Genomic DNA, 23,220 nt, shown 5'->3' with positions numbered 1-23,220 from the left:
GATAGGTAAATCCAATTGCACCGGTAAAATACGGACGACTGCGTTCGTAATATTTGTGTATGTAAGTGACATGTTGCAAGCAAGTCATATTGTAAAGTTCTGAGTGCATCTGTTCTGCTGTCCAACATGAAGTGGAAAAATAAGGGTGTATTAATTCATAGAGAGATTTTGTGTTGGGCATATTCAGGAATGCAAGTTCTGCCAAAATTAAGGAATCCTAATAAGAATTGTAGTTTCTTTAAAGTATTTGGAGGTTGCAATTGTGCACACTTCTTCAAAAAGTGAGGGGCAATACTCTTACCCTCCTATGACTTTATATCCTAAGAAAAGGCCACTTCGAAATGCAATATGAGATTTCTTAAATTTGACCTTATAGCCTCATGCAGTGAATCCTAAATTTGTGATCCACTCTGGCCAAGTGTGGGTTTAACTCATCGTCCGTCAGAGGTCATCTACATAAGACAATGCGTCATGGTCAATATCATGTATAATTGACACTATGCGGGCAGCAAACAGTCCTGGACTGTTCTTATATACCATTATAAGTTGGTAAAGTGACATTGAAAGCCAAGGCCGAGAAGACTGTCCAGTCTTTCAGGCGCTAGATTCTGGTTGAAAAAAACACTGGAAAATCAAGGTTGTTTGGTATTTTTTTTTACAGACTATCTTATTAATCAGTTCTGTACTGTGTGTATTTTGTATTGCAAAAGTGCGTGTATAACGGTTTAAATGTCTGTAGTCTAAGACTATATAATACGAATGATCTGGTTTCAAAACAGGAAAAGGATTATTCATCTGAGAGACACAGGGTTCAATTACTCCCTGGTACTCCAATTGGGAAAGTATTTCTCTAACAGGTGCTTTAGCATCCTGCTCAATGGCGTATTGTGGTTGCACTTGCTGGCTGGACCACTGCCTGCCCTTAGAAAATGAGAAAACTTCATTTTTTTCTTTTAAGCTCATCCCATTTACCTTTAAGGAACACTGGCTGCATTTGAACATTTTTTATGTGATATGTGAGATTCCTAAGGGGGTCGCAAATTGTGACCTAACTCATTAATGTTAATGAATTTAGTCTTTAGCAACCCGATTAGGAATCAAACTGTGTCTGAGACACTGTTGTACATTCTACTTTGCGAGTTGCAAATTGTGAGTGATAATACGTTGCAATTTGCGACTTCCAAAATGGAATGGTCGTCCATCTGGCCCCACCTGCATTGGTAAGTCCATGGTATCTTAAATGTGCATGGACAGCATGTCTGCAGTGAACTGCAGTGGCAATTGGTGCTGGTGTAACCATCAGAATAGAAATGTAAACCAAGTGAAAAAATAAATGGGTTTTAAAATTTCACGCTTGAAAAACCACATAATTTGCTGCCTCCTAAAATTACTGTGGAGGATTAATCCCCAGTACCACAGACTTTTCCTGTGGTAGGTGTAAGGTCTATTATGGACATGCACAAGCACTACGCCGACTCGTGTAATAAGTACCAGACTAAGCATTGGTCGCCCCATAATGCAATGATTCTGTTTGGAAACGGAACTATGCCTGGGACCACAGGACGTCGGAATGTAGGGACAGTCCCCATACCATATCAGTACCTGTGAGCCCAAATCAGACTAGCTCATAGTGCCATACATGCCTCCTAACCTTCCCAGAGTAATAAGTAAATTGGCACCCCAGAACACAACTCTCTAGTCCCCAGGGTTGTCATCTTTTGTTTTCTCACTCATACAGGTCTATAATAAACAAAAGAAAGACATGAGGAAAAATTACAAAATGTATTGAAACTATTGTGCACTATTTTATGACAGAACTGTGCGGCAATTAAGGTATAAACAACTGAGCAGAGTAATCCGCATTAAGAGTAAACTGTATACAATGAAAATCCCTACCATAGCGAATGATGAATCTGCCTTAGCCTTTCCTCACCACGTGAGCGCAGTGATATGAGATCTCTGAAATTAAAACCGGCCCCCTTCCCTGGAGTTTGTAGTTGGATGGTCTGCATCTCAGGTAGGGTAAAGCTTGTGCATCCATCCCAGGACCTTTCTCCTCTGCAAGAATCCTTCTCTCTGTTTTCAAAAAGCAAGTCTCGGTATATGATAAGTGGTGCCTCACATGAAAACAGCAGCTGTTCCTCTGTGTTTTCTAAATGCCAAGCTATGTTGCAAACCGATCACAGAAAAAACAGGGCACAGTGTTGTCCAACCATGTACGAAATGTTCAGACTGAGTCACAGAAAGGATAACGGAATTATAAAAATGTACAGTGTTTCGAGCATAACATTGTGGCATAAAAACAAGCATGCTGTGACAAATAAGTGCAAAGTGGCCTACAATGTACAGTAAGGCTAAAATAAGGGAGAAGTAAGCGGGCCCTAAAGGTAACTCAAGACACGTCCATTCGGACTAAAAATCTGTCCCAAGAACATTCTCAGAATGCATGGCAGTCATTGCAGTCCATCTCAAAGAATTTGTCAATCTCTACCTAGATGATACATTCATAAAAGCAGACTTCTGACAAGACAGCTCAAGATTTTCAGTTCACAATGAATCTTCTAAAAAAAAAATAAAAAAAAAAATAGATCTAAATCTCAACCTAAAAAAATAAATTCCAAAACCCGTCCAAAGTCTAACCGACTTGTGAGTAAACATTTTTACAGCACATTCACACTTAGATGTTTCGTTTGGTACCAGTTACTTCCTCCCTTCAATCTCTTGTGCATTTTGTGTACATAATTTATGTTCGTAACAACCGCACGTTGCATCTTTCTTCAGTTTTCATCGCTAGTTGAATTGGTATTGTTGAGAGTGCATGATACAGGGGTAGCTATTGCTCTTGTGAGTGATTGTGTGTGCATCTTTTCTGCACTATTTTGCAATCAAGTCAGCCATGTGGTATCACCTGCGTGGTGTGTAGTTGCCTGTGGTGGATACATTCTAAACTCTCTTGAACTTATCAACCATTAACATCAACATTCCCGGTTTATCTAGACCCCAGCGTCTCCCTGGGTTGCTTTTACTAGCTTGTGGTATTTTATTTGCTTGATGTGCCTGTGGCTTCACCCTTGCCAACTTGCAGCATATTCGATACTGCTCTGTTCACACCGGATATGGCTGATGTGGTTTTTTTTTTTGTTTCCCCTGGTCCTCCCCCAGGTACCTATCTGATTTTGTATCTGGCCAGACAGTTTCCTGGAAGGATCTGAGAATTGCATTCCAGCTTTCTGCTAACGGGAGCTTGTGTAGTCGTAATGTCACCTCCCTGCGGAGGGAGACCCCTGAGCTCTGGCCCAGTTTACTAGGGAACGTTCCCATGCTATTATAACTGGTGGTTCTTTGGATTTCCAGCATCTCGTTATGAGCTGTTTGGCTACGATAAATCCTAGCTCCAGGAATCTATTTGTGGCCCTGAGCTTCTGGTCTTTCGTGTACACCCCCAGTATACATGTTTCCCATGTGTTTGGCAAGGATCTATCTGTGCATGTGAATAGCTGGTGAGTTACTCCCTCCCAGTAATGTCCTAAATGTGGGCAGGACCATAACATGTGTACTATGCCCTCATCCTGAAAAATACATCGGGGGCAGCTTGTGTCGTCTCTGTGAAAGTATCAATTTATTTTCTGCGGGGTCATATATGCCCTGTGTACAATATATAATTGGATCAATCTGAACCTAGCATTGCGGGGGATATTTGTAGGCCCTGCTAATAAGGTACTCCATTCTTTAGTTGTGTATGGACCTCCAAAATCCATCTGCCATTTCCGTCGAAGAGGTGTGAGATCCATTGCAATATGTATACGGAGCGCATCCGCAAACCAGTAAATTAAATGGCTTACGTCACCCATAACATGAATATATTGGAACACTAAGTGTGCAATTCCTGCGACGTTACCCCATTTTTCGCACAGTATGCCTGTCCATGAAGCATATGTGAGAAACTGCCCTGCAGGTATGCCCACTTCTTGTGACAGTTTGTTATATGGGATGAGATAGCCATCATGGTAGAGGTCTCCCAACGTGTGTATTCCAGCCGCGTGCCAGGTGATCAATTCTACTGCAGTTGTTGTCTCTTTTCCTCTGGGCATACCCAGGACCGGGATCACCAGTGCATATGGTGTGGTGTTTTTGGTGAGATACAAGGATCTATGAAAGCATCGAACTGCTACTTGTAACAGCAGCAACAAGAGAACAGGCTTGCTACTACAAAGATGGAACATTGAGAGTAAGGTTTGTACCTTGTATGGGGCTCCTGCTCCCACGGAGTCCGACAGACTTAGACCCATCACCCAGTGGGCTACCCATTGCAGTTGCGCTGCCAGGTAATAGTGTTCTGGATTGGGTACTGTCATGTCACCCTGATCATTAGGTGAATACAGTTTTGTGAGCGCTACGCTATTTCTTGATGTATTCCATATTCGTTCACGATGCATGCGCTCGAGCAGTCGGGAAAAGGGTCATTGCAAATATAAGGGTAGGTTGTTGAAATAATAAAGGAGCCTCGGGAGGACTAGCATCTTAATGAGTGCTGTCGTTCCTGCGACGGAAAGGGCAAGCAACTTCTAGAAAGTCATTTGAGTCTATAATGACTTGATGGCACTAGTAAGATTGCCGTCCAGGAGGTCCCTTTCCTCGCAGTACAACCTGATGCCTGAGTAGCATAACATTGTTGGCTGCCATTCGACCGGGTTATCAATGACTCTGAGAGCTGGGTTAGGGGTGTGGGTGGTAAATGGTAACAGACATGATTTCCCCTAGTTATCCTGCAGTCCAGATGTGTGCAAACTGGGCGACCGTGTTAGATATGACGTCCGGTATGTTCCCAATATCTTTTGTAAAGGAGTAGTCATCCGCATTTAGGGAGGTGGCATGCGTGTCCTCTCCCAAAAGGATATGATACCCCATGCTGTAGCCGGCGTCTTCATGGCTACGCCAGCGGTTCGATGGTCGGCGATAGTAGACCGGGTTGCCCTCTCTCCCCCCCCTTCTAGTACCCCTGCCTATCTGTACTGATTTTGAGATCAATTCAGCAGTTCTAATTCTCACAGTTGGGTTACTATATAGTAGTTTGATCAGTGAGATAAAGCTAGGGCTCAGACTGTGTCTATGCAGTACTTTGAAAAGAAAGGTTCATTCTGTCGTATCAAACGCTTTTTGGATATCAAGCACCATGCAGCCCGAATTAGGCCATCCATAGATGGCATATCGAATGACTCTGAACAGCCTGCGCAAGTTAAGGGAGGTCGATTGATTCGGTACAACGCCATTCCGGTCAGTGTACCAGATCCGGTACCAACGGAGCCAGTCGTCCTGCGAGTATACTAGCCAGTATTTTATAATCCACATTTAGTAGCGCCAATGTGCGGTTGGCTCCGTGTTGGGTGGGATGTCTATCTGGTTTTGGCAGAGTGACCAGTGCGGCCTCGTTCATTGAGTTTGGCAGATGTGACAACTGTACTGCCTCCTCAAATACCTTCCACAGCGCTGGTGTCAAGATATCCTGGTATGCCTTATAGAATTCAGGTGGGATACTGTCTGGGCCCGGTACCTTTCCTGAGGCCAAGGATCTAATTGCTCCTTGTAACTCGCTAGGTGTTATGGGTGTATCTAGTTCTTGGCATTGTTCGAAAGTCAGTGCCCTGAATGGTAAGTTATTTAAGAAACTGTTCTGCTCAGTCCGAAGCTTCTATGGTTGTTCTATATAACGATGTGAAGTGTCACCAGTTCCTTATGTATTTCATGTTGGCTATATTTCAATTCTCCAGATGCCGAAATAAGCCTCCACTTGCCTCCTCATTCCACATCCTAGCTCCATACAGCTCTCTCGTATCGTCACTTTAAATGCTTCCCAATTTACCGCTGGAAATTATACCATCCCTGTGTTGAGTGTAGTCCTCAGTGACCCCGCCGACACTCTCTGAACTGTTGGTCATCAAGCAATGCAGGTTGAAGACACCACGTTGGCACTGGGGGGCGTAGCGTTTCCCATGCTAACGGCATGGTGTGGTTATGATCGGAGTGCGTGCAACCTAGATATTCTGTCTGTTTTCATATGGTAGTAGATTGTGTGTTTAGGAATCTGTCTAGTAAGACATGTAAACTATGCAGAGTAGAGTGATCAGAGTAAACCGTTGTATTGGGGTTATGGTGTCTCCACACATCAGTTAGCCCCCAGCTCTCTGCCCATTCCACTAGCAGTTGAGCCTCAACAGATGCTGTTGTGCTACGCAAGGGCTGAAATGAACGGTTTAAGAGTACATCCTTTAAATTATTAAAATCTCCCCCAATTACCCAGGGTACATCGTGCCATCTTGAGAGTACTAACGATATCCTGAAAGGACCCTGTTCCGTGTTGGGCGCATATATATTTCCCAGTACCAGGCACCTCCCATCCAGTGTACCTTTAAGAAATATGTATGTACAGTCAGGGACTATAATGACTTCTTCTGTTAGTAGGGGGGGTACTCTGGTGGATCCAGATCAATACTCCTTGAGAAAACATGGGAGTAACTTGTGGCTATGACTTGCCCTCGCCATCTACACTGTAGCCTGTTTGCTTCTATGTGGGTCTCCTGGAGAAGGGCTATCTGTATATTGTCTCTGGAGATATGCATGTACTGTGTATCTATGAGATGGAGTGCGTAAACCCCGGACATTCCAGGTCATTATGCGTTGTCACCATTCGTGAAATCAACTTTTATAATTCGAGCATGGGTATGTGGACACCATTTAGTGTGTCTAGAGGCCACCACCAGGAGTAATATACTTGGGACGCAATGGGTTCTGGAAAGAACCATATACCAAACTCAACGCCAACATGGCTATCTTGTAATACCAAGAGCCAAAGCCTCACAACAGCCTGGGCTGCCCAAACTTTGAGCGGAGCTCAGACAAAACAACAATTCCCCCTCTGAGTGCATGGGATCAGGATTGCTCCGCCTACAAAGTGTATCAGTACAACACGTTCATCCGCTTTTTCAAGTTATCTATACCCTTCATTGTGATTCTTCTACAAGTGTAGATGACCCCTCCGAGCGTGTCAGTATTTAAGGATCCCGCTTCCCCCTCTGCTCCCTCCCCTACCACTTCCAATGCGGTGTCCCCCGTCCGCCACCAAAACCCCTTGTACACACCCTGCAAATAAATTTGGGACACTGCGTGTATAATCGTACAGCCTTTCAAAAGGATATAGTTCCTGTGTTCCTTCATAGGAGTTCTTCTGCCGTTTGTGGGGGTAACATCCAGTAGTGTCAATCAGTTTGTTTCAGATGGGCAAGCGATCAATGAGCGGTCTTCATCAGAAGACCTAGTTGATAGTCCTTCTCTGTCCGTCTCAAGTTAGGTCTGATATCTTTTCTGCTTCTCCCACAGCCTGCTGATGTTCTGATGTGTTCTAAGTTTGGTACTGCAGCCAACTTTGATGCATGGGTTATTTAGTTGTCTACGCCGTTCTGGTGGTTTTGCTATGTCTGTGTGTGCGACCTCTGCCAGTCGGCCTAGGACCTGAGAATTGCCCGGCAGCTTCCAGCCAGTCCCAGGTGTCTTGTGGTGTATCAAAGAACCGGGTTTTATAGTCCGCCACTATATGGAGTTTTGCAGGAAAGAGCAGGGGATATTGGAAGTCCAGCTGCCGCTGCTGTTTAACCGCTAAGAAGGAACTACGTTGGTGCTGTACTCAAACGTTGTAGTCGAGGAAGAACATCACTTTGGCATTCTTCAGATTCACTTTCTTGAGTTTCTCTGTCAGAATAGTCTCTGTTGCGGTAGTGCAGCACCCTGAAGAGGAACTGGCTGGGGATAGACCCAGGTGCTGGCCGCCTGATCGGTACTCAATGTGCCCTTTTGACCGAGAAGAAGGGTGACAAGGGTACTACTGGTAGAAGTTCTCGCATCCATTTTTCTGTGAATTCTACTGCGTCCTGACCTTCCATGCCCTCTGGTAGTCCAATAAGGCGTATATTGATTGGCATGGACCGGCCTTCTGAGTCTTCTACCTTGTCCTGCAGACAGCGTAGTCTGCTTTCGTATTACCTTAGCTGTTTTTCCAATGTATCCCTAATTGGTTGTACTTCCATCGAGGTCTGCTCGACAGTGGTGACACGCGCCGACAATTTCTTGTGGTCGGCATGAAAATGCGTTAGGTTCGTTGCTACATTATCAATTTTAGATTCCAGGGAGATTTGGCACCTCTCTATTGCTTAAAGTATCGCATCAAACCGGTCTCCCTGTCCAGAGGCCTGCAGATCTTGAGAGTTCTGCTGATCTGCCTCCATGACTGAAGAGGACCTGGAGGAGGCCCTAGAGCTTTGTCACCCTGGTGCGGCCCATTTGTGAGTTCCAGCTACTCCAGGATGTCATTTCTGCTCTCTGACCCAACCTTCAAATTTGGTTTCTTTGGTTGACTATAGAAGATCGGGGAGTTCTCAGAAATAAAAAACAGGGAACTACCTGATATGGGTGGGCTCTTCAGTGCCCCCACTCCTGGTGTTTCTGCGATTAAGACTCACAATAGCGCAGTCCCGGCGGCTCCTCCCCATCCAGCTGTCTCACCACCCGTGCAATGCCTGACATGCAGCAGGTCCGTGTCGTCCGTTTGATCTCCCCCGTCGCAATATGTCTAGTTCTCAGGCTGTCACCGAGCGATCATGCAATGCAGCTATCCAGTCAAATCTCCCGTCTAGTGGGTGTAAAAGCTTGGTGCATGTATTGCTTTGGTATGAGCGCAATCCTAAGCTTACCCAAGCCTAGCAGTCTGCTTTATCGGGGACAACGCCTGGTATGAATGTTCACTAAGGGGGCTCCCCGGAGCGCAGTAGGGGCAGCCACTGGGGCCTCAGGCGCTGTCTGGCTCTCCAACGCATCAATAGAGCTGCAGCATTGCCCCCAGTGTATGCTCCTAGGGCGTGTTGCGCTCCATTTATTCTGGCCTCATTCGCTGTGCTCTGTTGAATTTCAGGCAACCTGTTCCCAGCGACAACCCCCGCCCCCCGGGGGGTCCGTCTCTGATCCGCACACTTCTCCGCTCCATAGGCCACCAGCCACTGCCCTCCCAGCATGCGAAGTAAGGAGCCACTCACCGCTCCAGCGACGTGTTACCTCCAATTGCTTCTCACCTCTGTGCGGCCCTGTTGCGCCCAGTCACTTTGCAGGCACTACTGCTTTCAATTTTTGCTCTAGCACGGTGTCCTCCGGGGGTTCGAACAAGCGGCTACGGTTCAGATCATGCACTGCGCCACCTCAGGAGTGGGAGGGGTGGGGGGGAAGAGGCATGCGCCCCCGTAACCCTACAAAGCAGGATCTGCAGCAGCCGTCGTCCTCTATTTGGGTGTTCCCCACGCAGCCTATGTGCCTGGTTTCCACACTGTTCCTTTCTCGTGCGCCGACGTCCGGGTCTCCTCCCTGGCCACCTCTAGCCATGTGGTGTCTAGACTCTGCCCCAGTGTCGAGCGTCCCTCCGCTCCTCCCGGCTGGTCCAGGTAAGACTATGCTGCCCTCTTCACATGTAGCAGCAGGCCAGAAGGAGTCAGCGCTCCAGTACTGCCATTGCACAGGGCCTGTAGGCGGACCCCTCTGAAGTCGGCTATCTGTGTAGGCCGTGTGTTTATAGCTTCCTCCAATGCCCAGAGGCGTAGGGTAGTGCCCTGCTTGTCGGAACATATTCTGCTTGGTCCGGTGCCCACTATTTGGCATCAAGCACAGCTAGAGCTATCGGATGGGCGACCACGGGTTGCATAACTGCCCGATAATGCAGATGTTGTGCGAAGCAGTGTTGCATCATGTCCGCCATCATGCTCTTAGAAGCCACACCCCCATGGCCTCCTGCATCTTGCTAGTGAACCATGCATAGTGGCACATGCAGACTCTGCAGTTGGGACCTGAAGTTCCAATGGGCACAGCATTAAGGAAATCTCACCGGCCTGGTTCAGATCTTGGAGGGCACTGAGAAATAGCTGCAGTGGTGGCTGACAGCAATTGGGTCAAGGGCAGACACCTCTCCCTTCCCCACCCAGATCTCACAGTAGTGACAGATGCATCTCTTCTGGGATGGGGTTGCCATATTTGAGATGTGGAGATCAGAGGACTCTTGTCTCAGGCGGAAACCAGACTCCATATCAATCTGTTGGAGCTTCGGGCGATCCGACTGGCACTGAAAGCTTTTTTACTGTCCACAAAGGGAAGGCTAATCCAAGTGTTCACGGACAACACTACCACCCTCTGGTACTGCAACAAACATGGCAGAGTGGGGTTTTGAACTCTGTCAAGAGGTCCTGCGTCTCTGGACTTGGCTGGAACATTGTATTTCCCTGGTGGTTAAACACCTGGCTGGTTCTCTTAAAGCCAGGGCGGACGAGCTCAGCTGAAGGTGCTTTGCAGATCAAGAATGGCATCTCCATCTGGAGGTGGCACAAGGTCTCTTTCAGCTGTGTGGAGAGCCTTGGTTAGATCTGTTTGCCTCTGAAGAGAATGCGCAATGGCAGCGGTTCTGTGCATTGGAGTTTCCAAGGCGGCTTTCGCTAGGCGACGCTTTTTATCTTAAGTGGAGCTCAGGCCTCCTGTACGACTTTACGCCCATACCACTTCTGCCCAGATTGCTCAAGAAGATCAGGAGCGACCAGCCACGTTATTCTTGTGGCTCTGGACTGGGCAAGGAGAGTTTGGTATCCAGAGCTTCTAGACTTGGGCATCGATCCTCCGAACAAGTTGCCCCTTCAGGATGATCTTGTGTTGCAGGGGAGGGTCCTCCACCTGAACCTGTCCACTCTCTGCCTCCTTGCATGGAGATTGAGCTGTGACCGTTGACCTTCCTCCAGAAGTCTCTAAAGATATTCTGGCAGCCAGATGTCGCTCCACAAAATCTGTATATGCCTGCCGCTGGAACACATTTTATAAATTATTGTACAGAAAGGTCCATTGACTACTTATCTGCCTCCCTTTCAGACCTCCTCCTGTCGATCCTTTCCTCGGCCCTGCAGAGCTCTGCCTTGGGCAATTTGAAGAGCTACCTTTCGGCCCTTTTGGCTGTCCTTTGGCTACCAGATCAGCCCTCACTTTTTAAGTCTCCTCTGCTGCAGAGATTTCTGAAGGGGTAACCCACTTGTTTTGCCCCTTCTCCTTTTCACATGCCACAATGGGACCTTAATTTTGTCCTTACTTTCTTGATGTGAGCACAGTTTGAGCCTATGCACAACTGTCGTCTATGGTTGCTCACCATCCAAACAGCTTCTTTTTGAAAATGTGATTACCTCTACCAGGAGGGTGAGTGAACTGCAGGCACTGTCATCACAACCTCCTTACCTGACAGTTTTCCTGGATGAAGTGGTACTGAGAACTAGGGAATCCTTTTTGCCCGAGGTTGTAACTTCCTTTCGTCTGGGACAGTCCGTTACTCTGCCCATTTTCTACGCACCTCTGTGTTAGATTACGACCAAGCACTCACCTGAAAACCAGGACCGTCTGCAGGGGTGAAGTTAGCTCTCCAACCCTTCCGGAACACCTCTCGGAGCTGCTGGTTCAACATTAGCCTTGGCAAGTGTCCCGAAGGGGAATGGGCCCGAGAAAGAAGAAATGGAAGACCTCGCTTGTGCACAGTTTCTTCACCCGGACCAGCCACGGTTAGTTTAGAACTTGTGACAGGGATGTATTCTCTTATTGCCTATAAGATCATCTCAAAAAACAAATATAGCCTATATCTCCATAACAATCTACTCGCCAAATCTCATAATAGCTTACATTCATATAAGTACCTTCTATCCTTACGAGCTGAGATCTGGCGACACCTTGTTGATAGAGTAAGTAGCTTCAGAACTCTTATCTAAGCACTGTACTGGTACAATAGAAAAAGATTAGATCAAGGTCTATATAATGGTACTGCTATGGATATCCTGCTAATATACTTGGAGCCCATCTTACTTAGCTATATCTTATGCTGGAGTCTCATAATCTCAAGACATACAGCAAAACCTCTTCAAACAGTGTTTCCACTTGGTACATTATTTGCGTGCAGGTTTCTCTTTCATCAATCTTATGTAAACTCCTTACTCATTGCATTTCCAATTTGCACGTTATATTTATGTAATAAGTTTCTCAGTCTTGTATTTAGTCTTGAAATCAAAACAGTTCTGCTCCTAATACTCTGTCTTCAATTAAACTACTAGCAAGGGTTAAACAGTTTTGTTTCTTATCCAAAAACGGGCTTTCAAGAAAAAAGAAATAACGATTTCACTTAGCTCCTTAAAGCGCTGGTCATGTCCCCAAGAAATAGCTGCACTCATACTGTCCTTTGTTCTGAGCCGGCTCAAGGCTTGATTGCAGAACGCCGAGTCGGGAAGAGGACGCCGCCTCCGAGGAAACCAGTTGGCGTGTGAGGGAACGAACGGTACCCAGACAAAGCTAAGCGTTGATTAGAGAAGGGCGTAGCTATTTATAGGATGGCAGCAAGACGTAGCGACGCCCCTGTGTTGAACGTGCAGGAGCTTTGGAAGCGCTCGCGAAAGCTCATTTGCATGCGCTCGCGGATGATTATTAGCATGCGCATGGAACAGTGAATAACAGACTTCCTTCTATATGCGCATGCAAAGTCACCTAACTAGTAATGTGCACAATTAGGACAAGCAGAACGCACATTACCAAATAGCATGTAGCCAAGCATTTGGCAAATACAAGCCTGTCACAGCACTACATGATTGATTACTGGGTGATAAGAGGGGAACAATTAAACATGATTACAGGTGATCAGAGGAGAACATACAGAAACATGGTAAAGGGTAGTACCATTCATATGATAAATCTAAGATGCAGTATTGGTAGCAGGACGACGATTCCTGACACTCTGCATCCTTCCAAGGGAGAGGAGCCTCTCTGTCTGGACCCAAAAAGAGCATTATCGTTTTACCCTGAACGCACAAAAGAATTCAGGGTGGTTTACCAACTCTTTATAGGATATGTAGGGGTTATCATCTGCATCAAAATGTTATGCCTTGCCAAAGAAGCAGCTTCCTGAAGGTCTTAGGGCCCATTCCACCAGGGCGAAAGCAGCCACAACAGCCCACCACTGTGGTGTTCCTATTTCTGACATCTGTCGAGTGGCCATGTGGGCATCTCTGCACACCTTCGCCAGTCACTATTGCCTGGACTCCCGGAGGGCCTGTTTGGCCGCTCTATATTGCAGGATTTCCTGGTTTAGGTTTAATCTGTTTTATTGATATCATCATCATGCATACAATTTTTATAACTGCCTCACCTTGCGCAGTGTACACCATAGCCCAAATATATGTTCTAAGATACTTGATGTTACTTTCAGAGGTGCAATCCAACATAATCCACAATTTGCTTGTGAGGCATACAATGTTTTGACACAAGAAAGGAAAGATAACAAAAGAAACAAAACCTAACGTATCCCAGAGGGCGCAATAAACCTCTCTACCCTCTCCCGAACTGGTATTCGCATTGCCTATCGCTATGGTAAGTTGGTGTCCGGAGTGCGCTCCATGTTAGCTTTCAAGTTGGGTGATACGTCTGTCATCGTTAGCTGGAGAAGACGAAGGTACTTTGGACACGTGATCTCATTGAATTCTGCAGATAAGCGTTAGAAGTGGCTTCCAGACCTCTTTGAATCCGGATACGTTATTTGTGAGGGAAGCATGAATGCGTTCCATCCCCAGGATATGCCATAGTCTATGGAGCCAACCTGTGCGAGTAGGGATCATTTGTGTTCCCCAGTGTGTTAAAATGTTCTGAAGCGCCGCCCCCAGAGCTAATCCCATCTGCTTTCCCTTGCGAGACTTCAAAGGTAACATTAAAGAACTGGGTAACCCTAATACTACATATGCCATGAATCTTGGAATCTGTGCCTCAGCCAAAATCCTGGGCCAGTATGTGGACAGAACAGGGCAGTCCCACAACCGGTGTAATGGTCCCTTCCTCCCCGCACCCACACCAGCAAGTAGGACTGCGGTCCGGGTTCCCTTTATTAAGGCGCACAGGTGTCGGGTACCAGTACGTGCCAATTTTAAAGGCTGATTCTTTACTAGCCATGTTTCGCGCCGTGTTTGGCCTTATTATATATATCCCCCCCATTCTTTCCTCGTAAGCTCCCTTCCTATTTCTTTCGCCCAGCGTTTCTGGCTAGTGGTGGATTGGGTGGGGGTCGGCAGGTGTAACATATCAAAGTTCGGAAATCAATTTAACGGTTAGCTTCGTGATCAGCTATGTCTTATTTGCAAATAGTGAAACGGTTCCGTCTCTGGGACTGTGTAGTACTGCCGTAGTCGTGGGAAAGGGATAATCCCCTCCTCATCAAACAAATGGCCTGCCGCTTTGCAGGGCGTAGCTTGCCATGTTGACAAAGCCTTGCCATCTAGCCCCGGGGTAAACTCCCTGTTTTCAAATAAAGGTGTCAACGGGGAAGGGAATGTCGTAAGTTCCCTTCTAGTAGCCACCCCATTCCTGCATTGCCGACTTTGTGATAGGCCGCAGAATCTCCAGGGCTCACTTATCAGACTTCTTCAGAAAAGGCACCTTCCACAGCAAGAGTTTTGCTAATGCCCTATCTTGGAATAGCCACCACTTTTCTGACTCATCTCTGTTCCACTCCACCAGGTATCGCATTTGGACTGCACTAAAATAATCTAACAGGTTCAGGATCCCCAAGCCCCCCTCCTCTGGTTTCAAATGCCCCAATTTCCCTTCGCATGCGTGGGCGTGCCCCATCCCAAACAAAATGGAGTATGTCTTTCTGTAAAGCATTGAGTGTCCCCTAGGCGGCCAGACCGGTAACGTCTGGAATAAATATAATGCCTTTTGAAGAATAGACATCTTGACCGCTGCAACACGTCCCACGAGGGACAAGTGGTGGTGCCTCCAGCCCTGTAAGTCCCAACTGGCAAGTTTAGCGTAATTCAAAACGGTAGTTTGTTGAACAGACGAAGACAGCTCAATCCCCAAATACGGGATTGAGTCAGTTGCCTTGATCCCTGAGAAACCTTTGCCCCCCTGTTGTTGAACCTGTGGTCATCCCATCCAATCAGAGGATCAATGACTTCCCGACATCAACCCGGAGACCTTTCCAAAGTACTCCAGTTCCCTTAAGAATGCCGGGACCGATCGATCCGGGGACTCAAGTGAAGCTAGTTTATCATCGGCGTAGAGGCTTATTGTATGCCTTTACCCCCAAAGGGAATGCCCGTAATGTCCGGGTTGTCCCTTACCCCAGTGGCTCGATGTATAAAGTGAATAAGAGGGGCGACAAAGGGCATCCCTGCCTTGTACCCCGCTGGATGACAAAGGGACGAGACCATATCCCATTGACCCTGATAGAAGCGGTGGGGCGAGCTTTAGCAGCTCGCCACCCAAGCACTAAATCTGTCCCCCATACTAAAGTGGATCAATGTTTGTTCTAGGAAATCCCAGTCCACCCTGTAAAACGCCTTCTCGGCATCAAAAGTTAAGAGTAGGGCGTCCATGTGCGTACCGTGGGCTTTATCGATCAAATGAAGGATCCGTTGGGTATTGTCTCCGCTCTGTCGTTTCTGGACAAATTCCGCCTGTTCTGGCTCTATTATGCTGGGCATCAGTGGTCCTTGTCTTGCCGCCAAGATACTCGTGAACAACTTAAGGTCCACATTGTGGAGAGACACCGGACGATAAGAGTTTTTTTTTGGTTTTTTTTTTATCCTTCCCTGGTTTGGGCAGAAACCCTATAGCTGCTGCCAGCATTTCAGGAGGAATTGATCCCGGCCCCACAAATGAATTAATCTCGTCAAGACTGGGGCTAAGATGTGGCAAAAGGACTTGTAGAGGCCCGCATGGAATCCGTCCAGTCCCGGCGATTTGAGAAGTTTAAGATGTGATATCGCCCCAATCACTTCCTTTACCCGGATCGGGGCATCCAGCATTTCCGCTTGATCCCTGGCTATCTTGGATTTGTGGATCCCTTGCAAGTATACTGTCGTGTGTGGTCCTGAAGTGATCTCCCTTCTGTATAAAAGTCCCTGAATGTATGCACTATATCCCCGTAGTACGTGAATTCCTCCCCCTTATTCTCAATTGACTGGATCTTCGTTTGTTGATCCCGGGTCCTAAGTTTACTCGCCAGCATTCGCCCTGTCTTATCCCCTCCACTGTAATAGAAATGCTTTAGGCGCAGTGCTGCATCTTCGGCTCTGTCGAGATCTAGCCCCACCAATTGCACTCGTGCCGCCTTCAACTGCAGCCAAACCCTGGGCGCTCCTGTCCAGCTGTGAATCTGTTCCAGTTCTAAAATGTGCGCTAAGTGCTTCCTCTTTTCCATGTGTTCTTTATTCTCTGCGGTGGAAATGGCTATCAGTTCACTTCTTACTACCCCTTTCAGGGCCCCCCACAAAGTGGCCATGATTATGCCAGGGTAATAATTTACCTCTAAATTCTCCTTGATGCGTTCGTGGATCTCTGGATCTGTTTTGTCACTGCATCTTTGTGAAGCATGCTTTCCCTCAATCGCCAACACCCTGGTTGTTTCAGTTGCGGCGGCAACCGGAGGGAGACAGTCACTGCATCATGGTCTGAGTGATGCCAGTGAAATGTCGACCTCGCCCACCATTGCATTGATTTCCGTCATACCTATCAAATAGTCTAGGCATGCATATGTGCATGGGAATAAAATGAGAATTGAGGTTTGGGAATGTGCCGCCAGCCACAAATCTATCAGCCCCCTGGATTGGAGCCACTCCTTCCCTTTTTTAGACAATTCACCAGCTTGAGTAAATTGGCTACCTGACCTCATCCGGTGCCAATCCTTTGAGAGGAGATTAGTCTCCTGTAGGAAGCATACATCCGCTCCCATGTTCTCTAAATATGAAAGGATAGCTTTTCTCTTAGTGGGATTATTGAGGCCTTTCACATTGAGGGTGATCACTTTCACTGTAGAGTGCAACATGACTTGAGGATGTGGTTGCCCCTTCGTTGACTTAGCTTTGTGTTCCAGTGGTCTCTAAGCCCCCACCCCCTTTGCGTAGCCTGTCCCCCCAGAAGTAGTAATCTCTGCAACACCACTACCAGCTATACCAGTTCCCGAAACCCCCTCCCCCCCCCTTACCCCCAACCCCAACTGGAAACCCCAAACGTCCCAAAATTGTCCAGGGCTCACAGTTCTTATCCGCGTGTCCTTGGAAGTAAAAAATGACGGGTGCATAATGTGGGCCAATCCCATTGTCTCCCCGCTCCCAACGACCACCCAACCCTCTCCCTCCCGGGCTCAGCTTTGATCTAGCCACTGAACTGTCCCCTAATTGTTCAGGTGCCATCTTGTGAGGATGTCTTCTTAAACAGCATCTCTAGAACCGACTGCCTCTCCTGTGCCATGGTTGTGGGGTCTGGTTTTGTCATGTGCTCTGTGATGCGCCTCCCCCGGACTTGCTGCCATCTCTCTTGGTGGGGGGGGGGGGGAGGAGGAATCTTGTGTCCATTGCTCTCCGCCTGCGACGGATGCTCTATGCCCAACACCCGGCAGGTTTCCTGCAATGATTTGAGCTGGTGAAGTTTACACTGCCACTTGAAGATCAACCTGAAAGGGTGGTCCCAGGGGAATGCCACTCCCTGATCCCGGAGGAACACCCGTCGTTATTATAGAATTATCAGAGCAAGATCTTGGTAAAGGGCATATCAGAGTGGTCCTGATATTTGAGCGGTTGCTTGGCCCTGGTGTCCCGTAGTATGCGTTCTTATACTGGGAAGGTAGGCCAGGATGTCCAGCATAGGCGCTGGCACCCTTCTTTGCAGACTCACCCTGTGTGCGCGATCTATTTTGATTTCAAAGTCAGGTGGGACCTCCAATATACTCCTAAATAACCCCTGAAGGTATTGCATGATATCCGAGCCTTCTTCCCCGGATGGAACTCCCTTAATACGGATATTGTTCCGTCTAGAGCAGTTCTCAAAGTCTTCCGTGTGTGCCTGGAGATCAACCCAAAGCCAGATCACCTTCTGCTGTAGCTGCTCCAATTCCTCATCATGGGCCTGTTCCTGCCCTTCGATACTAGCCACCCGCTCTCCAACTGCATCCATGTCCCGCCTGATTTCCTTCACATCTTTCGCCAATTCACCTTTCAGCATCTGGAAGTCTTCCTGCAGTGTGTTGAATAACATTTCCAAAAAAGAGCAGGTGACCGGGGCTTCAGCTCCCTCCGAGTCTGTCCTACTTGTGCAGTTGGGGATAATCCCCCTGCCCCTCTGCCTGTCAGCATGAGCTTGGTAGGCATGTCTTTCAGATTCCGGTCTTTCTTTCCTCTCACCGAGGACATGACTGCTGTATCACAAGCCGCCCATCCTCCTAGGACCGCACCTCCTTCTGAAAGAGCTGTTCGTGAGGGGGACCCTGTCGTACCCTCCTCCGGATCCGTGCCCCAGGGATGGCAGGGCCCAGTCTACCTACCACACTGATCCCCCCCCCCTGGGCAACAGATTGCTCTTCTCTCTGATTCGTCACCCCCGATGGAGATTCAGGGGCCACCCCGCTTGATCCACTGCCTCCTAGACCAGCTCTGCCTGGTCAGACCCCTCCCTTGTTCTCTCAAAACGCCGTCATGAGCCTCCTGATCTGCTGGTCCTGTGGACTCCTATAGTTTCCTCGTCTGTCTAGTACTACTTCTTGGGTACTCTCTGCCGGCTTCCCTCCCCCCCCCCCCCCCCACACCTCTATGGCAGATGGGTGCGCGTGTCCTGATCACTTGGGCCTCCTCTGCACTCCTGTGGCTATAATGAAGTTAAGCCCATGACTCCTGGGGTACAGCTCAGTCGGGCATGTTGCCCCTGCTCGGTCCAGTGTCTGGCCCCCTCTGTCAGTCGCCTGGTTCCCCACGCTTCTTATAACCTGAAACCGGCCCTCAGCATGAGGAGGGTCTCATTACATCTCTTTGGGGCCTCCGCCGGATTCTGCACTGCCGTCGCCTGCCCCTGTGAAAGGCCACTTTATGGTGCTACACTGCTCTTCACTGTCTCTGCTGCGGCCTTAGTTAAAATGGTGGGCGCAATCTGTACCACTGCCTGTCGCAGTCCAGGGAGGTTCTTGCTAGACTCAAGGGCGATGGTACCCAGGTGGTCTCTCTTGCCTTCCCCCCTCCGCGGCGTATGGTTCCCAGGCGGGGGCCGCCCGGCCGCAATTCCCTGCTGGCGCTATCTTGCCACCCCCAGGGCCCTGAACTTCCTCCTTTCGGTCACTTTCCGGCCCCTGCCAGCCGAGTATGCTGGCTGGTGCACTGTGTTCTGCTGCATAGGCGCTGCGTTCCGTGGGTAGAACCTCCAAGCGCTGAGGCGCTCCGACCCCGGGGATCAGCCTCTGAGGTGGTCTCTGGGCCCGCCGCTCTCACCTCCTTCGGACCCAGTCCGTCTCTCGGCCTTACCCCCTTCCCGGCGGACCTTCGTACCAGGAATCCGAGCCTTCGTTTGCGTGGGCAGCACCAGGTCGCCAGCTGCCTCAGAGTGCAATATCTCCTCGTTCCTTCGGAGTCCCTGCCAGCCGACCAGGGGGGCCTCCGCGTCGATCAGAGCTTTCACTCTCCGCCGGGCACCGCTGCCATGTTCTCACCCCGGTCCCGCTCTGTCGCGCTGACCTCGCTCGCTCTCCAGTGGCCTCTGGCAAGTTATTTACCTGCGGTAATGCCGTATCTTGTAGAGAAATGAGGTAGCCACAGATTCCTTACCGACCCTCCCATCCTCCCTGCACTGCGGAATTGTCTTTTTTTGTTCCCTAGTTTCTTTTTAACACACCATGGTCAGTTACTTCATAGCACCGCGCTTCTGGTGTTGAAAGTCGTGAAAAGTACTGACAGCGCGCTGGAGTGCAGTTATATTGACGACACTGACGTCACGAACACTAGGCCGACACCAGGGGTACTGATAATAAAAATATAAGGATCAAGCCCAACGGCTGGAAGTTCAAAGGTAATGAATTTGCACCTGGATCATGTCTCTACCAGATAAGACGTCCCCGAAGGTATGTAACTTGTCCAATAGGTAGGGAAATTTATTTATTATTTTAAAATGTTTAAATACGTTTACGGCCATGTGCTGCAGTAGTTTGCAAACGTTTGGGAAATTCTGCAAAATTACAGCAGTGACAGATATCACGAAGTTTAAATGCCTTATAAATTGAAAAATACTTACTCTACTTAACTGCAGTACCCAGAAAGCATCCTCTCTGCACCATAATGTATAATCCTGCCAAAATTCACATAACTCCATTCGGCCATTTTCACACTACATCAAATATAATAGTTTATGGAAAATGCACTGGCGGAAACGTGTTTTGGGACCCTCTCACCTTTGCACCCCCCTAAATGATTCAACACAAAAACTTGCACCAACTCAAAATGTATAAAACGATATAGGTCTGGAAAGTTTTGTGGTGATTTGTTAAACGGGTGGAAAGTTATTAGGGAGGTAGTATCGGAGGAATTCCTATCTTTGAGAATACTAACTATAATAACAGAGTGGCAATCAGATTGTAGTGATTTTTCTTTTTATCGAATATATTTATTATGCATTTGTTTATTTGTTTACATAATCATGGGAGCCTAAATGTTTCTTTTATTTGTAGTCTAGTAATCCTGACACTTTACATACGCAGTCTAGTTTATATTTTTTGGCTTCCTTTCTACTTTTAGTAGTACTGTGCTACATATGAAGCCCAAAGTGAAAGAAAGCCAATCATTGTTATAAAAATTTAGATTATTTTTTTCCTAATGACTAATTATCATGTCCTCCCTACATTAGCTTGTGTAGCTCACTGCTAGGTCACTTTGTTCTGTTTTGTTTCACAGGAGTACACAAGGAAGATAATTTGTTTGGCTTGTTGGTCACAGATTTATTTTGTGAGCCAGTGAGCATGCAAAGAAAACTTATGTAGATTAAGATGTATTCTATTTATGTATTTATTTCCTTTAGCTTGCGAGCATAAATGGGTCTTTCAGTTGTTCATGTAGTACTCACCTGCAATAGGCAAAAGAATCGGTGCACCCTAATAGCCAATGCTTTAAAATTTCAGCAAAATCCTACTGCCCATTTTTGATCAACGTGAAATACAAACGTCTATGTAAAATGTACTGGATTTCAAGCCCGTTTTTCTTTCCACCCCCTTGACCAAACAGTGTAAAACTTTCAGTCCTGTGACAATGAAACCGGTGCACTAGGTCTGTAAAGTTTCAAAGCCTTTCGTCAAACTGGTGCAAAGTTAAGGGAAAAAAATCCCTGTCTATGGTAACCCTAACTAGAACTACCGAGTGGCTGCTGCCACTCCCTAATACAATATGTGTGTGTATGTGTGTGTCTGTATATATATTTTTTCCCATCCACCCCCTGAAGCTGCGCCTCTGCAAATATGAGGAAGTGGAGTCTTGGTGTAATGGCGCATGGCTGCAGAAAACGTGATCTAGAAATTTGAGGCTTTATGGGTGCCATGGCTACTTTATTTGGAATTGGTTTCACACCTGCCCACCCCCCACTCCCCACCCATTCCGCCCCAAACTCAAGGCAGATCAACTAACTCGTACGATTTGTGTGAGTAACCAATATCTACCTACAAGATATTTGATTTTATTCATGTTGGTTATGCTATGGAAATATTGACACCGAACTCTCCTTAACACACAGTAGATGGTGTTTAAAGTAATACTTTAGTAATGTCTAAAGAATAAATACAAATTATTTTTGTGTTAAAACCTTTAACTCTACAGTATTTTTTTCACTACCCAGCTTCTTATTTAAGGAAGACTTTACACGGAGGGGCTGATTTTTAGACTTTTTCCTACGGCATGGTAGGATATTCTTCAGAAATGGGACCCACTAGAGACCAATGGCCAGTGCCACAAGGAATGTACCAGAGACTGCCAGGACGATGAGATGTTTATGTACTCCTCAAATGTATGGATGGTAACAGCTAGTAATTTATATAGATATGTGCCAGGCCTTGGGACACCTGCAACACATGTTTACAATGTATTGTAAACATGTATATGATGATCTGAAGCTTGTTTTCATGTTTAATAAAAATAATTAAAAAAAAAAGAAATAGGACCCACACCCTGCATAAAAAAAGTCTATTTCTCTAGACTTTCTTGTGACATTTTCCACTGTAGATAGCAGTATATTTTACGCTGTCATGCCACTCTTCGGGTGTGTATGCAATGCTCAGACTTAAACGTGATAGAAAACTACCACCATGGCCTTGTCTCCCCCGAGGTAATGCTAGCTTGCAGATAACCTGGTAATCCCCTTGCGGAGCTATGCTTTTTGTATGCTGGTCTCTGTTATCTGTAACATACAGGCACCAGAATTGAGTTGCTAATTCTGCGGTTGTTGCCTTGTCATTTTATGAGGTGTTCGCTCTGAGCACTGAAAATTTGTGATTGAAATTGGGTTTGGCACTTGTATTGCAGAATCATGCTTAATTGTTAAGGCTATTTTTAAACCTAATTACTCTATATTTAATGTTTTTCTGTGTTGGACCTAGGGAGTTGAATCATGGATTTCCAAAGGAATGGATTGTTTGGCTGAAATGAAGTCTCATGTGAACAAGAGGTTTTTAACGAAGCAAACTCTCTGCCATGGACAGTCAATTTTCACATGAACATTCAACTGAGATGAAGGAAAGTCTGTTACGTACCTGCAAACCTGTTTTATTTATTTTTTAAATTAAAGTAATGCTAATTATACTAAATAAATGTATTTACAAAACCACTGTGGGACTCCAAATAGCTGTATTATAAATGGATCTCAAAACTGTACGTTGATTTTAAAGTTCAAAATTTGTCACTCTTTATAAATGGCACATTTCAAATGCTTTTCACTCAAGAACGACTAAACAGAATTTAAAAAAAGTGTCGGAATGTAAAAGGGAAACGCTTGCCAAGCCCTAGTTTAATTTCCACAGGATCCAGCCATGTGGTCTTTGTTGTAGCGCAGCGTGCACATTTGTGGGTCTCCTGGCGAAGTGTCCTAAGTACACCAGCTGAGGGAGTTGAGCGTTTGGCTCTTCCCCCAGTGCTATCAAAAGCCTGTGTGTGCCAAAGCTTGTGCTTTCATGTAATATCAGACATGCCAACTAAAACAAAAGTCACTGTATGATGGGGGGTGGAGCCTTGGGAGTGAGGGTGAGGGGGGTGGAGTCTTGGAGGGGGCAGCATTTCATGCCAAGAAGTACTGATGAGGCACTTTTCCCCAACCCCGTCCCCAAACCCCATCCTCCAA

The 23,220-nt window shown here is 47.0% G+C and overlaps 1 protein-coding gene across 1 annotated transcript in view; it reads left to right on the top strand.

Moving 5' to 3' along the window:
- The window catches only part of LOC146860487 (protein regulator of cytokinesis 1-like), a 527,922-nt gene extending 505,211 nt beyond the window's left edge, over window positions 1-22,711 (top strand). Inside the window, exon 13 of the mRNA XM_085644388.1 lies at window positions 22,484-22,711. The gene's annotated coding sequence lies outside the window, so the exon portion shown is untranslated. The remainder of the gene's footprint in view (window positions 1-22,483) is intronic.
- Window positions 22,712-23,220: the final 509 nt, after the last annotated feature.

Source organism: Triturus cristatus, chromosome 3_1 (genome assembly GCF_964204655.1).
Source record: "Triturus cristatus chromosome 3_1, aTriCri1.1, whole genome shotgun sequence".
Lineage (NCBI taxonomy): Eukaryota > Metazoa > Chordata > Amphibia > Caudata > Salamandridae > Triturus > Triturus cristatus.
Note: the sequence above shows the minus strand (reverse complement) of the source record. Positions and strands in the feature narration are given on the sequence as shown.